The 17,561-nt window shown below is 35.0% G+C and overlaps 1 pseudogene; it reads left to right on the top strand.

Annotated features, from left to right (window-relative positions):
• Window positions 1–14,939: 14,939 nt before the first annotated feature.
• Window positions 14,940–16,808, top strand: LOC141716881 (ARS-binding protein 1-like; annotated as a pseudogene).
• Window positions 16,809–17,561: the final 753 nt, after the last annotated feature.

Here is a 17,561-nt window from a genome sequence, read left to right as displayed (position 1 = left end):
CATTAACTGGATTTACTAATCATGACATGAAAGAAGAATTTAAAATTTTTTAATAATTTTTTATATGACAAAATTGATATATCTTAACATCTGTATGGTTGGATCGTCGAAAAAATCATTTAAATATTAATTTTGTCAATCGGGAACGAGTCTCGTTGTCGGGAGGGGTTCATTAACTGAATTTTTCTAATCCTGACATGCAAGATGAATTTCAAATTTTTAATAATTTTTTCATATGACTAAAATGATATATCTTAACTTCGTACGGTTGGATCGTCAAAAAATCATTTTAAATATTAATCTGTCAATCGGAAGGAGTCCCGTGTCGGGAGGGGTACATTAACTGGATTTTTCTAATCCTGACTTGCAAGATGAATTTCAAATTTTTTAATAATTTTTTCATATGACTAAAATTGATATATCTTAACATCCGTACGGTTGGATCATCAAAAAAATCATTTTAAATATTAATCTTGTCAATCGGGAACGAGTCTGTTAGATATATTTGATAATGTCATGGCTAATATGTTTTATGTTTAGATTTCAGATCTTATTTGAACAGAACAAATCAGTACTTAACTGATCAGTACTTATACTGGACGTCAGAACTTAAGGGATATCAGTACTTATGTTATCAGGAGATAAGCATCAGGAGATAGATATCGGAACTTAAGTGCTGAAGGACGATCAGATAAGGACAGTAGCTGATTAAAGTTAAGAAGATCAAGATAAACATAAGAAGAGATATGCATGAAGAAGGAATTCCGTAAAGAATGGAATACTTGGAAGAAAGATATCTGATTGATATATATTAGGAAGCAGAATTATATTCCATATCAATTAGCGATTATCTTGTAACTGTGTAGTATATAAACACAGACATAGGGTTTACACTATAAGTGTTATCATTATCGAGAATATTATTTACTGTAACCCTAGCAGCTCTCGTGATATTTTGTTCATCACTGAGAGATAACAGTTCCAGATTGTAACAGAGTTTATTGTTTCAATAAAGTTTGTTTTCTGTTACATAAGTTCTTGAAGTTGATTTGATTGTAATAAACACTGTATTCACCCCCTCTACAGTGAAAGTGTGACCTAACAAGTGGTATCAGAGCCTTCTGTTAACACACATACAGTTAAAGATCCAAACACAATCATGTCTGACACAGAAACTCCAACTAAGCCTACCAAAACTGAGGAATCATCAAAGACATCAACTCAGAGTCGATATGAGACTATCAGAGTTCCCATATTGAGGACCATCTGAATATCCCATATGGAAGGTAAGGATGACCATGTTTCTGGAAGCAACAGATCCAGAATACCTTGATAGAATCAAGGAAGGGCCTCACAAACCTACCAAGCTCCCTGTTGTAGTTGCAGGTGAAGCAGCAAAGACCGTACCAAAGGAAAAGAGTGATTACACTGCTGAAGATATAGCATCTATTGCTAAGGATGCCAAGGTACGACACTTATTGCATAGTGCCATTGATAATGTAATGTCAAACAGGGTAATCAATTGCAAGACTGCTAAGGAGATATGGGATGCATGGAGACAAGGTGTCAAGGAACTGAAACAGTTAAGAAGAACAGGAAGACAATACTGACTCAAGAGTATGAACACTTTGACTCTAGGACTAATGAGTCATTGACTGATGTATATGATAGATTTGTCAAACTCTTGAATGACTTGTCATTAGTAAATAAGGAGTATGATCTTGAAGATACAAACCTTAAATTCCTGTTAGCTCTTCCTGAATGTTGGGATTTGAAGGCAACAACAATAAGAGACAACTACAATCTTGATGAAATAACTCTGATGAAATCTATGGAATGCTCAAGACTCATGAACTTGAGATGGAACAAAGAAGCAAGAGGAAAGGAGGAAAGTCAAGGACAGTTGCTCTCAAGGCTGAAGAGGAATCCCCCAAACCACCTTCCTCAAAGAAAGACAAGGGTAAAGCTCTTATCATAAAGTCTGATACTGAGTCATCAAGTTCTGAGAGTGATGATGACTCAGATTCTGAAAGCTTGCCTGAAACTGATGCTGATGAGGAGATGATGAAGCTGTGTGCTCTTATGGTGAAAGGAAACACAAAGATTGCATACAGGAAGTTCAGGAAGGGAAAGAAGTTTTCCAGGAAAGGCATAAGTTCTGATAAGAAGAATTTCAGAAGATCTGAAGGAAGAGGAGGAAAGTCTGACAGAGGAGATTACGCTAATGTTAAATGTTATAATTGTGGTGAGAAAGGCCACATATCTCCTGATTGCAAGAAGGACCAAGAGTGACAAAGGCAAAGCTCTTGTCACAAAGCAGAAAAGCTGGACAGACACCTCAGACTCTGAAAGTGAGGAGAACTATGCATTGATGGCAAATGCTGATAAATCAAGTTCTGAGAGCAGTTCTGAAGCTGCTGAAACAAAGGTACCTCAGACTACTTATGCTTTTCATACTGATGATATTAATGAGTTGAGAAGATATCTTAAAACCATGTTTGTTAGTTATAGAGATCAAACTTTACATGTGAAAGATTAACTTCTGAAATCTTGCTTTTAGGAAAAGAAATGATTTCTTAGAAAAAGAGTTAGTCATGTTCCATCAAACTCAGCAGGATAGAGATGATGCTTTTTATGTTAGGGATGAAGTGCTAAAATGAATGAATCTCTAAAAACTGAGTTAGAAAAGGAGAGAGAGATTATCAGAACTTGGACTAACTCTGGCAAAACAACTCAAAATTTGCTAAGCAGTGGAAACTGGAAAGAGGGCTTAGGCTATGGAGAAAATAAAAATGAACAAGGAACTGTAGAAATTAGCCTGTTGATAAGCAAAAGCCGAAGTTAAAACCTGTTAAGTTTGTAACTGAAAAATCTGAAAATGAGAAATCAGAAGTTAAAAAGGAATTAGCTTCTGACAAACTAAAACAGGAAAAGACAGCTGAAGTTAACATAGGCTTAATGACAAGAAGCAGCTTAAGCATAAGCTGAAAGATGTTAAGAATGCAAACAAGGTAAAATCACCTAGAAAAAACAGGAATGGAAAGGAAGGTGTGAATAAAATCAATAACTATAAATCTGTTCCTGATGCTCCTAGGAAAGCGTGTCATAACTGTGGAAGTTCTAACCATCTGGCTTCTTTTTGCAGGAGAATAAGAATATTAACTCCTTATCTACAAAATCAGGAGTTAAGAGTCAGTCTGTTAGATACAAACCACAAGATCCTTGTTTTCATTGTGGTAGTTTATGGCATTCCATTTATACTTGTAAGGAATATCATAGTTTGTACTATGATTATTATCAAATAAAACCTTCTTTAAAGAAAGTTTCTGTTGTTCCTTTAGTGTAAGTTCTGATTCAAAGTCTGGTAGTATAAGTTCTGATAAGAAAACTGTTAACATAAAATCTGATGCTAAATCCGCTGCAAATGTTAACAAACCTAAAAAGGCCAAAGGATCCAAGCAAGTCTGGGTCCTTAAAACTAATAATTAGTGGTCTTTTTGATTGCAGGGCAACAGGAAAAATATTTTAGTTCTGGACAGTGGATGTTCAGGACATATGACTGGAAATAAGGCCCTGCTATCAGACTTTGTGGAGAAAGCTGGCCCAAGTGTTTCTTATGGAGATGGCAACATTGGAAAAACTTTGGGATATGGCAATATCAATCTTGGGAATGTCATCATTAAAGATGTAGCTCTGGTCTCAGGACTTAAACACAACTTACTGAGTATAAGTCAAATCTGTGACAGAGGTTATCATGTTGATTTCTTTGCAGAACATTGTGAAATAGTTAGTAAATCTAAAGAAAAAATTGTTCTGAAGGGATTCAGGCGTGGTAACATTTATGAAGCTAAGCTTTCAACAAGTTCTGATGGTTCTGCAATCTGTTTAGTAAGTAGAGCCTCAACTGAAGAAAGCTGGAATTGGCACAAGAAACTCTCTCATTTAAACTTCAACAAGATAAATGAACTGATCAAGAAAGATCTTGTGAGAGGACTGCCAAAATCAGTGTTTGTTCCTGATGGTCTTTGTGACTCATGTCAGAAGGCTAAACAAAGAAAATCTTCGTTCAAGAGCAAGACTGAATCATCAATTCTTGAGCCTTATTATCTGCTTCATGTTGATCTATTTGGTCCAGTGAATGTCATGTCTATTGCAAAGAAGAAATATGCGTTGGTCATAGTAGATGAGTTCACCAGATACACATGGGTGTATTTCTTGCACACAAAAAGTGAAACTGCATCTATCCTGATTGATCATGTCAAACATCTGGATAAATTGATCAAAGATTCTGTGAAAATTTTGAGGAGTGATAATGGCACTGAATTCAAGAATCTGATAATGGAAGAGTTCTGCAAAAATCATGGAATAAAGCAGGAATTTTTTGCTCCTGGAACTCCACAGCAAAATGGAGTTGTTGAAAGGAAGAATAGAACTCTCATTGAAGCTGCACGAACAATGCTTGAAGAAGCAAAGCTTCCAACCTATTTCTGGGCTGAAGCTGTGCAGACTGCTTGTTTTACTCAAAATGCAACACTCATTAACAAGCATGGAAAAACACCATATGAGATGGTGAAGAACAAGAAGCCAAATCTCAAATACTTTCATATATTTGGATGTAAGTGTTTTGTTCTCAAGACTCATCCCGAACAGCTATCCAAGTTTGATCTAAAAGCTGATGAGGGAATCTTTGTTGGATATCCACTTTCTATAAAAGCCTTCAGAGTCTATAATTTGAGAACAAAAGTGGTCATGGAATCTATCAATGTCTCTTTTGATGACAAGAAGATCACTGGACTTGAAGATTGCATTGATCATGATCAGCTGAGATTTGAAAATGAAGATTCATATTCTGATACCTCAAGTCCTGACAGTCTAAGTCCTGATACTGTAAATTCTGATGGATTAAACTCTGATGTTATTGAAACTGTGGTGACTACGTCAAAGGAAGATGCACCAATGCAGGGGGAGCATACTCAAGATATTATCACATCTCAAGAAGCATCAGAACATACATCTGGCTCTTCAAATTCTGATTCGTCAAGTTCTGATAAGCCAAGTACTGACAGTACTGAAAATCTAAATACTGAAGGATCCAACTCAGAGAGCATAGTTTCAGGGGGAGCATCAGAAAATGAAACCGAAGACAGCATGAATCATGGGGGAGCATCCAGTTCTAGAGAAAATCTTCCATCTGCAAGGAAGTGGACAAAATCACATACACCTGATTTGATAATTGGAAATCCTGAGGCAGGTGTCAGAACTAGAACAGGTACTTCGAATGAATGTCTTTACAATTCTTTTCTCTCTCAGTCTGAGCCAAAGAAAGTGGAAGAAGCTCTTCAAGATGCTGATTGGGTGCAAGCAATACAGGAAGAGTTGAATGAATTTGAAAGAAACAAAGTCTGGACCTTAGTGCCAAGACCTAAGAATAGATCGGTTGTTGGTACAAAGTGGGTATTCAGAAACAAAACTGACAGTGATGGCATAATTGTAAGGAACAAGGTAAGGCTGGTTGCAAAAGGATATTCTCAACAGGAGGGAATTGACTATGATGAAACATTTGCGCCAGTTGCTAGGTTAGAAGCCATAAGGATATTCATGGCTTATGCTGCTCACAAAAAGTTTACTGTCTTTCAAATGGATGTGAAAAGTGCTTTTCTCAATGGAGAATTGGAAGAGGAAGTATATGTTGAACAACCTCCAGGCTTTGTAGATTCCAAACATCCAGATTATGTCTACAGGCTTGATAAAGCACTTTATGGACTTAAGCAAGCTCCTAGAGCATGGTATGAGACTTTAGCTCAGTTTCTTCTGGAAAGTGGATTCAACAGAGGAACTATTGACAAAACACTGTTCTATCTCAACCATGGCAAGGACTTACTTTTGATCCAGATTTATGTTGATGATATTATTTTTGGGTCTCCAAATGACAAACTTTGCAAAAAGTTTGCCAAACTAATGCAGTCAAGATATCAGATGAGTATGATGGGAGAACTCAGTTATTTTCTGGGCCTTCAAGTCAAACAGAGTGAAGAAGGAACTTTTATTTGTCAATCTAAATACACCAGAAACTTGCTGAAGAAATTTGGAATGCAAGACTGTTCAAGTGCATCCACTCCCATGGCCACTGCAACAAAACTGGATAAGGATACTGGTAATTCAGTAGATATTACTGATTACAGAGGTATGATTGGCTCACTTCTCTATCTAACTGCTAGTAGACCAGATATCATGTTTGCTACCTGTCTTTGTGCAAGATTTCAAGCAGATCCAAGAGAACCTCACTTAACAGCTGTAAAAAGAATCTTTAAGTATCTTAAAGGAACAGCTGATCTAGGATTATGGTATCCTAGAGAATCAGATTTTAAATTAATAGGTTACTCAGATGCAGATTTTGCAGGTTGCAAAATTGACAGGAAAAGCACAAGTGGTAGCTGCCAATTTCTTGGAGGCAGGTTGGTTTCTTGGTATAGCAAGAAACAAAAGTCAATTTCCACATCAACTGCAGAAGCAGAGTATATTGCTGCAGGAAGCTGCTGTGCACAGATTCTCTGGATGAAGAATCAGTTACTGGATTATGGGTTAACATATTTCAAAATCCCTATTTACTGTGATAATCAAAGTGCTATTGCTATGACAGGTAATCCAGTTCAACACTCTATGACAAAGCACATCAGCATCAGGTACCATTTCATCAGGGAACATGTGGATGAAGGTACAGTGGAATTGCATTTTGTTCCCACAGATCAACAAGTAGCAGATATCTTCACAAAACCACTGTGTGAAGCTACCTTTACAAAATTGGTAAATGAACTTGGAATGATTTCAGGTTCTTTCTCTAAATCTGCTTAAACTTGTTCTATGTTATCAGACTTTATGATCAGTATTTACAGAATTAATCTCTTTGTATATTCTGTGCATTAATTGATAAATGTCTTTAAGTACTGACTGTTGTCTGATATATGTTTCTAAACTCTGATAAGTGATATGTCTGTTTCAGTAACTATTCAATCCTATGAGGATAATTGTGCTAGATACTGACCTACTAGTCTTCAATAAACAAATGATCCCATGAAAGAAGTAATTATTTCTGTGGAAATCTTATGACACAAGCAAATTCTGATACTTGAGCTTAGTTTAGTTTACTTTATTCATCTTACTACTAAGTCCCAAATTAGAATAATGCTACTCATCTGTTTAAGTTCTGATTCTAGTAAAACTGCTGAATGTACTAAGTGCTGATAAACCTCACTTATCAAAAGAAGAAGAACAAGAATCAAAGAATAATATCAGGTACTCCTTTGAGATCTAGAGTAAAAATGTGAATGGGACGACCCAAGTGCATAGCTGGTATTAAGTAAATATGCATTAGAAAAGCAAAATATTTTTTCTTGGTGACTGTTCACACTCTATGATTACTGGAGAAATACTCTGATAATAGCATAAATTCTGATAAGCAGTCGTGACTCACTTACACTGAGAAGCCACTGTAAAAGAGAATTTTAAAGATGCATAAAATTAGCACAAAAACAGTTGAGGTGGACTCATGCATGAACTCATTTATCAGTAGGTTTCAGGATAATGACAGCTCTGTAGCAAAATTTTAATTATGACTTATTTCTAAGATGTACTGAAGTAGATCAGACTTTACTCTTTGTCTGTTATTTAGCTTAATGCACACACTAATCACTCCATCTGAATGATGAAAATTTCTGTGGTGGTCTATGTTATTTTAGATAAACAGTCATTGTGTCATTTTTGCACAAATTCTGAGGACAAGTTCTAGTTACACGTTCTGATGATTAAGTTCTGACAATCATAACTAAGAACTTGTATGAGTATTTACTAAGATGAGCATTCCTTTTTCGAGTTAAGAAATTATGTTCTGATGACTGTTAAGTTCTGGTATAGGTCTAAGTTCTGATTTCTCAGTCTAATCCTTTACTTGGCTTATCTTTGAATGAAATTTAATAACAGTCTCAGTTTGTACTCGCATATGTTGAAGTGGAAGATTAATAGTCACTATAATTAGGATTAATGGTTTTGTACTTGAACAGTCCACTATTTCTTGTGTCTTGTGCGGTCTAGACCATGATTCCTCTTTCCAATGACTGTTATTCTTTTTCAAAGTCTAGGGAGACGAGGTAGAATTAATTCTACCTGTCAGCATTAAATATCTTTGCGTCTCTTGACATTCTCTTGCCTATATAATCAGCCACTTCACTTTAGCCCTTTCATCAATTTTTCTCACAATCATAACTTCATATTCTTTTTCAAAAGCATCATGGTTCGATACAACATGTTTTTAAATTACCAAACTTTTCATATGGAGCTTAGCTGCGCCGACTGGCAGCAGGAGTGGCATGTAACTGCCATTCCTGAAGAGATATGGGGCTCTGTCCCACAGGCGGTGCTGAACCAACTTCTGTTCTTCGAGATGGACTACCAGCTTCATCTTGATCGATTGGAGGCGGAACGGCGGGAAGCTATCCGTCAGCAAGAGCGAATCATTCGACTCGCTATATTGTTTGTCGAAGATAGGAAGAGGAAGATGACTTAATCTCGTCTTCTTCCTGTTCTTCTTCATCCTCAGCTTTGTCAGGCTTCTTAGCTAGGACTAAAGCTGTTGACGTTAGGATTAGAAGCTTAGGGAAAATCTTGTATTGATGTAATTTCTATTTCATATATGTATTGACTTAATATATTAATGAAAACTGTTTTTACTTCAAGATTTTGTCTCTGAGTTATTTTATCTTGTGTTGTTAAATCCTGCTTGATATTCTGATGACCATTTAAATTTTGTCTTTATTTAAGTTCTGATTCTTTGTCAGCACTTATTCATCGAAATTATCTCGGTCATTTTTCACATGATTCATTTTCAGAATATTAATGTTGCAGTGAAAAATAATTCAATCAGTGCTAACGGTTTAAATTTTGAATTAAAACTGTGTCTCTTGATAAATGAAATGGTTTTTCCTTGAAACAAGGCAACTGGGTAAGTAATCATTCATGTTTTCTCGAGCCCAGTAACTATCCGTTATTACTGCATGTCTGACAGGTGTCCAACGGTAACATTTTTTTTCAGAGTATAAGAACAACAGAGAGAAGATTTCTTTAATCTTTTATTTTCTTTATACTTTATCTCTCTTCTTACTTTTACTCTCTTTCTCATTCTTTCTCACGTTGGTTTTTCATACAGACATTATCTCAAACACCTAACAGGCATACTTCAATTTCAATATTTTTTCACATGGCACCAAAGGATTTAATCATTGATGGAGCAAAGTTTGTTCCAAACAACTATGCTGCAATTCTTGATCATGCTGAAGCTCCATCTGAATTGCATTTTGTGCAAGATCTTCTTGCACATAGTGAGGTTGGGTACGCCTTAACTCAGCCTGAATTATTTTCAAGTCAACAAGTTCTGCGGTTCTGGAGGACTGGAGTTTTTGATGATGGTGGTAAACGAGGAACTCCCAGTATTATCTTCCAAGTGGGTGATTCATCATATGTAGTCACTCCTGGTACAGTACGAAGAGCATTACATCTTCCAGAAGATTGTACCTTCTCTATACCAGAGGAATCAGAACTTTGGGGGTTAATGACTGATTTGGGATATGAAAAGAGTCTGACGAAACTTGGACAGTTGAAACGGGCTAATATCAGAAGAGAATGGAGTTTCTTCTTCGATTGCATCACCAAGGCTTTTGGCAACAAGTGTTCAAATTTTGATGCCATCCCAATTCTGAGTCAGCACATCGGGTATGCTATTATCCATCAAACTCATTTTGATTTTGCAACTGGAATAATTGGTTTTATTGGGGATAGGATGACAGAGGATCGAGATGTTGTTTATTTTGCTAGATTCTGTCAACTTATTTATACGTATTGTACTGCTGAACCCCAGTTAGTCAGCACTCAAACCCCACCTTTTAAGGTTGCAAAAAGGTACTTTAACGACCTGATAAATGCTGACACAAAGAAATCAATGGTGAGACAATTACAGATTCCTCAGTCTGTGAAACAGATTCTGGTAAATGCTGATCCTGCTACTTACAAATCTGTTTACTCAAATGTTCAACCAACTCACCATAACCAAAATCCATCAACCTCAGTACCTACCTCTCATTCTACTCAACCTACCCTCAGAACTTATCTCAAATCCTATCTCTCCACTTCACAGACTGCTCAACCTTCTTCTTCAGCACCTACTGTGAAGCCTACATCCTCTAAACCAAAGAGAACAAAGACTGTTCCTCAAACATCTTAGAAGAGGAGGAGGATCACCTTGAGAGATGACTCAGATTCTGAGGAACCGATTCCTTCTTCAGAACCTGTGGTAAATGAAGCTGAGAAGGCAACTTCTCAGAAGGATTCTGCAATTGGGGGTTCTAGGCTTCTCAAGAGGCTTAGACGTATGACGGTTCCTGAAACTCCCAAGGAATCCAAATCAACAAGGAAGTACAAGAAACAGAGGGCACAAAGGCCAGTTTCAGATGATGAGGAGGAAGCAGCTAAGGAAGGGGATCAGGAATCTCTAATCTCACAAGACAAGGAATTTGCTCCAGTCACTTCTTCTCCATCAACTCCATCTCAGGAACCTGTATCTGACAAGGCTAATTCACCTTCTATGTCTCTTGTTGATCCAGGCACAAGTGCTGAAATTGATATTCAGAACCTGGTTGTGCCTGAAATACTTTTCTTAGAAGCTCCAACAGCAAATAATCCTTCCACAACACCTGTTACTGATGCTGTTCAAACTCCTGAGTTATCACTAACACCTTCTCTGCATCAAGATGCTGATGATCAGATTTTAGGTGAGCATCAGGATATGGCTGTTGATCAGAACTTAGTATCAGATCAGCGATTAGAGGATGTTGAAGCCTCCATTGCTACTCACACAGTTGTCTTATCAGAAGATACTGATTCTCTAAGTTCTGATGCTGCAAATGTTGGAGATACTGGTGAGGCTGTTACAACTGTAGATGCTGATGAAGCAGGTCCTTCAGGACATACTCCTCCACTGACTCTTCCTAAGTCTGAACTGGTAAAGGAGTTTGTTATCAGGGATGCACCAGTACCTTGGAGTGAAACTCCTGCAGGTCAGGAGTGGACTAAGGAATGGAACTCAGTTTCATGTGTTCCAAATGCTTTACATCTTGCTGAGCACTTGACTAAAGCTGATGAAATGTTACATTCTGATGATTTTAAAACCCAGCTTAGAGTCACTGCATTGAGTACTAAACATCTACAAGGTCTTCATTCCAACACTCATGCAGAGCTACACAAGATTCAGGAGAACTTTATCAAACAGGAACAAGTTTGGAAAATTGATAAGAAAAAGTTCTTCCAACCTACCATTGACAGGGTTGCTTATATTGAGAAAACTCAAGAGAAGCAACAAGCTCAGATTGATCAAATTCTGACAAATCAAGCTTCTCAGCAATCGCAACTTACTGAAATTCAGACCTCAGTGGAACTACTTATCTCTCTTTTATTACCTGCTGATGCCAAAAAGGGGGAGAAGGTAATTAAGTCCAAATGCAAAACCAACAAGTCACTGCAAGGAAATGATGATGGAAAAGATGACCAAGGAAACTCTGGAATGGGTAGTGGTCATAGTCAAGGTAGAAGGTTTACATCAAGACAAGCTAGTCACAGAACAAGTTCTGATACTGGGAAAAGAATAAGTTCTGCTGCTGGTAAAAGGATAAGTTCTGATGAACTTCTAGATCTTGATGAGGAAATGTCAAGACAGTTATTTCTTCAAGAAAATCCAGGGATGGACTTGGAAAGTTTAAAGGAAGAAGAAGCCAGACTTAAATCAGAGAAAGTCACATCTAAATCCGAATCTTCTGGTAAAAAGTTACTTCCAAAACCTAAAGGCATTGTGATCAAAGAAAGGATACATACTGAAGAAACTTTGGCTAGATCACAACCACAGATAGATCCAAGATCCAAGGGTAAAGAAAAGGTTGGTGAACCTATCAAGCCTTATGTACCTCCTGAGGAAGAAGAAATTACTGATGGAAAAGATGATCTTGCTCTGACTTCAAGAAAAGTTCTTAAAACAACCTCTGACATGGCTCAAGTTGTTCAGAGTCAAGAAATTGTAAGTTCTGATATTCAGAAGAAGCAAGTAACCTCTGACAGTGCTCAAGTTAACTTGATATCAGAAAATAAATCTAAAACACTCCTACCAGGATTCACTAAAGCAAAACAGACTCAATCTTTGAAGACTACTCTAAGTGGTTTTGAAGCAAGAGTAGTTACTGGAAAGGAAGCTAGAGATAAAACTGGATTGGGAAGTGCTGATGAAAGAAGAGTACACAACACTACCGATGATCTAACTTCCTTGAGTGAACCAGGTATTGGAGCAACTCCTGAGAGATTGAATCAACTAGAATCTGTACAGATGGTTTACCATACCTACTTGAAAGAATACATCATGTTGTATTTCATGACAGATGGTAGGGTTTATCATATAAGACAAAATGCCATTCCTTTGAAGTATTTTGAAGAATTGGAACATGTACTTTTCTTACTTCAAGTGGATAACAGAATAACAGAGACTGCTGCAAACTACTTAAAAGAACAGATTCAGAGACAGAAAAGGCTTTATTCTGTTAAGTTTGACAGCAGATATGTTCCAAAGTACAGAAATCACAATGGTGATATTGTTGATATGAAGCCTAATACTGCACAGATCAGAACATATCTTGGTATTAAGGGGCTTGAATTCAATCTAGAGTCTAACAAAGCTTATGTCATAAGACTAGATCGGGAGTTGAGAAAAGCAAAGATTAATGATCTCAGAGCTGCAATATTTCAAACTGGTGAAGATACTGCAGAGCTTAAAGATGTCAAACGGAGAATGATTGATGAACTCAGATATGCTGAGAAATGTTTGTTGAAGAATTATCTCAGAACAACTCCTGACATCAGAGAGATCAGAAAATGATGAAGCCAAGTCAAAGATCTACAACTACTTAAAATTCTGATGTGTATACAGACCAAAGTTGTTATCAGAAGTTGAATTGGTAAAAGCTTTAAGGACTGTAAGTTGTAGTTATCTTGTCTATTTCTCATGCATTTGTACTTAATGTTTTTGACATAATCAAATATCTGTTAAACTTGTATATTTTGCTAATTTACAAGTTGGGGGAGATTGTTAGATATATTTGATAATGTCATGGCTAATATGTTTTATGTTTAGATTTCAGATCTTATTTGAACTAAACAAATCAGTACTTAACTGATCAGTACTTATACTGGACGACAGAACTTAAGGGATATCAGTACTTATGTTATCAGGAGATAAGCATCAGGAGATAGATATCGGAACTTAAGTGCTGAAGGACGATCAGATAAGGACAATAGCTGATTAAAGTTAAGAAGATCAAGATAAACATAAGAAGAGATATGCATGAAGAAGGAATTCCGTAAAGAATGGAATACTTGGAAGAAAAGATATCTGATTGATATATATTAGGAAGCAGAATTATATTCCATATCAATTAGCGATTATCTTGTAACTGTGTAGTATATAAACACAGACATAGGGTTTACACTATAAGTGTTATCATTATCGAGAATATTATTTACTGTAACCCTAGCAGCTCTCGTGATATTTTGTTCATCACTGAGAGATAACAGTTCCAGATTGTAACAGAGTTTATTGTTTCAATAAAGTTTGTTTTCTGTTACATAAGTTCTTGAAGTTTGATTTGATTGTAATAAACACTGTATTCACCCCCTCTACAGTGAAAGTGTGACCTAACATTAAAAATATGGATAAAATTACATAGTGTAGGCAAAAGGGTTTTATATCAAATTGCCCATCCAACTCGTTAAAATGTATCAAGTAGCTACTCAATCTCCACAACAACTCATTTAAACCCCTAAAATACTAGTATATATCAGTCCATTTGATTTTTTAAATTCTGTTTAACAGAAAATGTTAAGTTCAAAATTTTGTAATCAGTAACGTATAGTTTTGCTGAACTGCCAGACACGTGAAATTGAGATAAACAAATGAAAATAGGATTATAACTAAATATTTAACACTTCATCAGGGACATTAAAAAATAAAAAAAATGGAATTTCTAACAGGGAAAAAGCCAGACGATAGAGAGGCACTCAAGTTTGCTCATAAACTATAATAATTATAAAAGATATAGGTATGATATATATAAGTTCAATCAAATGTATTAGTCGTAAGATACCAACTAACCAAAAAAAAATACACATTATTGGTCCGTACAACATTTCCGTTTAAATTTTTTTAAAAATCTAACGGAATTATATATACTAGTATATTAGTGGTTGAGTAGCTACTTAATATATTTTAACGAGTTCGGTGGGTATTTTGATATAAAACCCGTAGGCAAAATTTCTTGAAATACTTTATCCTATACTATATAGTGTAATAATTCTAAAGGGTTTTCCAGAATATTCTATATATTAGGGACACATCCAACCTTAATTATTAAGCTTTCCGTTTGTAATTTGAAAGACTATTTCCGAAAAATGAAGCTGAGAATATTATTGTGTTTTTCTAAATTCTAAATTTGAGGACAATATACTTTGTCTTGAAAGTTCACCAACAAGTTAGATATCAGTTCACAAATAAATGGGAACATCCTACAGTAAAACCTCTATAAATTAATATAGTTGGGACCAGAGAATTCTATTAATTTAGAGAGGTATTAATTAATCGATAAATTAATAATTATTAATTTATAGAGAATTTTCGGTAGCAAACAAAATTAACTTTTGATTAAATTTTTATTCACATAAATTTAAATAAAATGAATTGTACAATTTATATTTTATACTTAATTCAATTAATTCAATGTATATGAATTTAGAAAGTCAATGTAATGTACAATATATTAGATTCAAAGTCCATGTAGTGTATAAGTTAAATTCATTGTATTTTACATAGAAAATATTCAATGTATATTAGGAAAATTCAAAGTACATGAATTAATTTAATTCATTGTATTTTACATAGAAAGTATTCAATGTATGTGTAGTCATAAAATATATTATATATACTGTATATACTAGATTGGGGGAAAAATTATACAAACAAAACAATGGCTTCTCATCTAAAAGGTGTCACAAAATCAACAATGACGGATGAAGCAAGAAAAGCATTATGTGAATATAAAAGAGAAAATTCATCATGCACTCAAAAAGATCTCCAGTTGTGGCTCGAGAATAAGTTTCATCTAAAAGTTAGTCAAGGTACAATATCAAATACACTGAAAAGGTCAGCAGACTATCTTGCAGCTAATTACTTGGAGAAAAGAAAAGATATTAAGCGACATAAACCAGCAAAATATCCAGATATGGAGAAGGTTCTCTATGAATGGTTTCTCCAGTACCAAGATCGTGTTAATATGACAGGAGAGCTAATTTTAGAGAAGGCAAAAGAGACCATGAAAATTTTATACCCTCAACAAGATCAGGAGCACACTTTTTCTCAAGGTTGGCTTGAGAAATTCAAGTTAAGACATGGTATTAAGTCATTTCGTCGCTTTGGAGAAAGTGGTTCTGTTGATGTACAGGACATGGAGAAGAAACTGGAGTCCATAAGGGAAAAAATAAACCAGTTCCCTATGAAAGATGTTTTTAACATGGACGAAACTGGTTTGTTTTACAGGTTACAAGCTGATCACTCTCTTACTACGAAACAACTTGAAGGAAGAAAATAAGACAAAGAAAGGCTCACGGTTGTTATATGTTGCAATGAAGATGGCTCTGAAAAAATTCCTTTATGGATTATTGGAAAGTATGCAAAGCCACGGTGCTTCAAGAATGTTAACATGGGCAGCTTGAATTGTCATTATCGTGCAAACAAAAGAGCTTGGATGACTAGTGTACTTTTTGATGAATACATTCGTTGGTTTGATAGCCAAATGCAAGGCAGAAGAATTTTGTTTGTGGTAGATAACTGTCCAACACATCCAAAAAATATTGAAGGACTACAAAATGTTGAGTTGTACTTCTTGCCACCTAACATGACATCAAAAATCCAACCTTGTGATGCAGGAATTATAAGAGCTTTCAAGATGCACTATCGCAGGAGATTTTATCGTGGGTTATTAGAAGGTTATGAGTTGGGACAATCTGATCCAGGAAAGATTAATGTTTTGGATGCTATCAATTATGCAGTCGCGACATGGACGACAAATATAAAACAAGAGTCAATAGCAAGGTGCTTTCAACATTGCAAAATTCGTTCCATAGATGAAGTTTCGAGCAATTTAAATGAACATACAACTCCGGAAGAATACATTCATGAACTTGAGGTGATGATTAAGGATCTAGGTTATCGTAATAAAATGGATGTTAATAACTTCTTAGATTATCCGGGTGAAAATGAATCATGTTCCGAGATCCAGAGTATAGAAGAGATTGCAAACACCATCTTTGAAAATAGTGTTGAAGATGATCTTGAAGACGATACAACACCGTTGGAGCCGGTTACACGTAAAGAAGCACTCAAGGCATCAAAAATGCTTAATAACTTTTTGATGCAACATGAAAGCACCACACCCGAGCTTTTGGATGCAATAAGGAAGATTAGGGATGAGCTTCATGTTGATTTAAATTATATGAAAAAGCAAACTACAATTGAATCATATTTTACAAAGATGTAATAGCTATATTTTTATGAATATAAGGGAATTATTAATTTATAGTTTTATTGGGACCATATTTTTATACAGGGTTTTCAAAAAAATTATTATCTTATTATCTTATCGAAATTGATCATTTTTTGAACTGGCCCAAGTCGGGACCGGACAAAATTATTAATTTAGAGAGATTATTAATTAATCGAGTATTAATTTACAGAGGTTTTACTGTAGTTATATGTACTCGTGAAAGCGTTTCATGAACAATAATTTATGATAGAGCAATAAGCGAATAATTGTGTACGTATTTATCTACCAATTAATTTACTTGTTAATTTGATACATTTATTATAATCTTTTGTTAAATTCATGAACTTTTTATATTTATTCTAACTAAATAATGATAATGTTGTATTTTAAATTAAAACCACGCATTTAATTTATAAAATATATCATTATTTATAAAATATTAGTAAGCGTGAATACCACAATTTAATAAAAATTAGAAAACTACTAAATTTGTAATTATATATATATATAAGTGTACCTCTTATGTTTATAAAAAAATCGTTAATGTAAACGAGAGTTGAAGAGTTTAAGTTGATATAGTAAACTGTAAAACATGTTCACGAGTTGGTTCCTGAAAAATTATTTTCTTAATAAGTCGATTTGCGAACAAAAAAATAAAAGATTGAATTGAACAAATTTTTAAGCAATCATAACAAAAACAAAGAAAAAATTAATTTGAATCAGCGCATTTAGAACCCTAAATCCAATATAATTGGATATATATAATATATATAGTAAGTTTGAATATACCCAAACAAATTAATTAATTTAATAATTTTATCCTCACTCAGGTTGCGCTTTCAACATATTCTTACTCCCACGCCAAAAATGCTCCTCAATTCGATT

This window comes from Apium graveolens, chromosome 4 (assembly GCF_009905375.1).
Source record: "Apium graveolens cultivar Ventura chromosome 4, ASM990537v1, whole genome shotgun sequence".
NCBI lineage: Eukaryota > Viridiplantae > Streptophyta > Magnoliopsida > Apiales > Apiaceae > Apium > Apium graveolens.
This window is presented reverse-complemented; position numbering and strand designations above follow the sequence as displayed.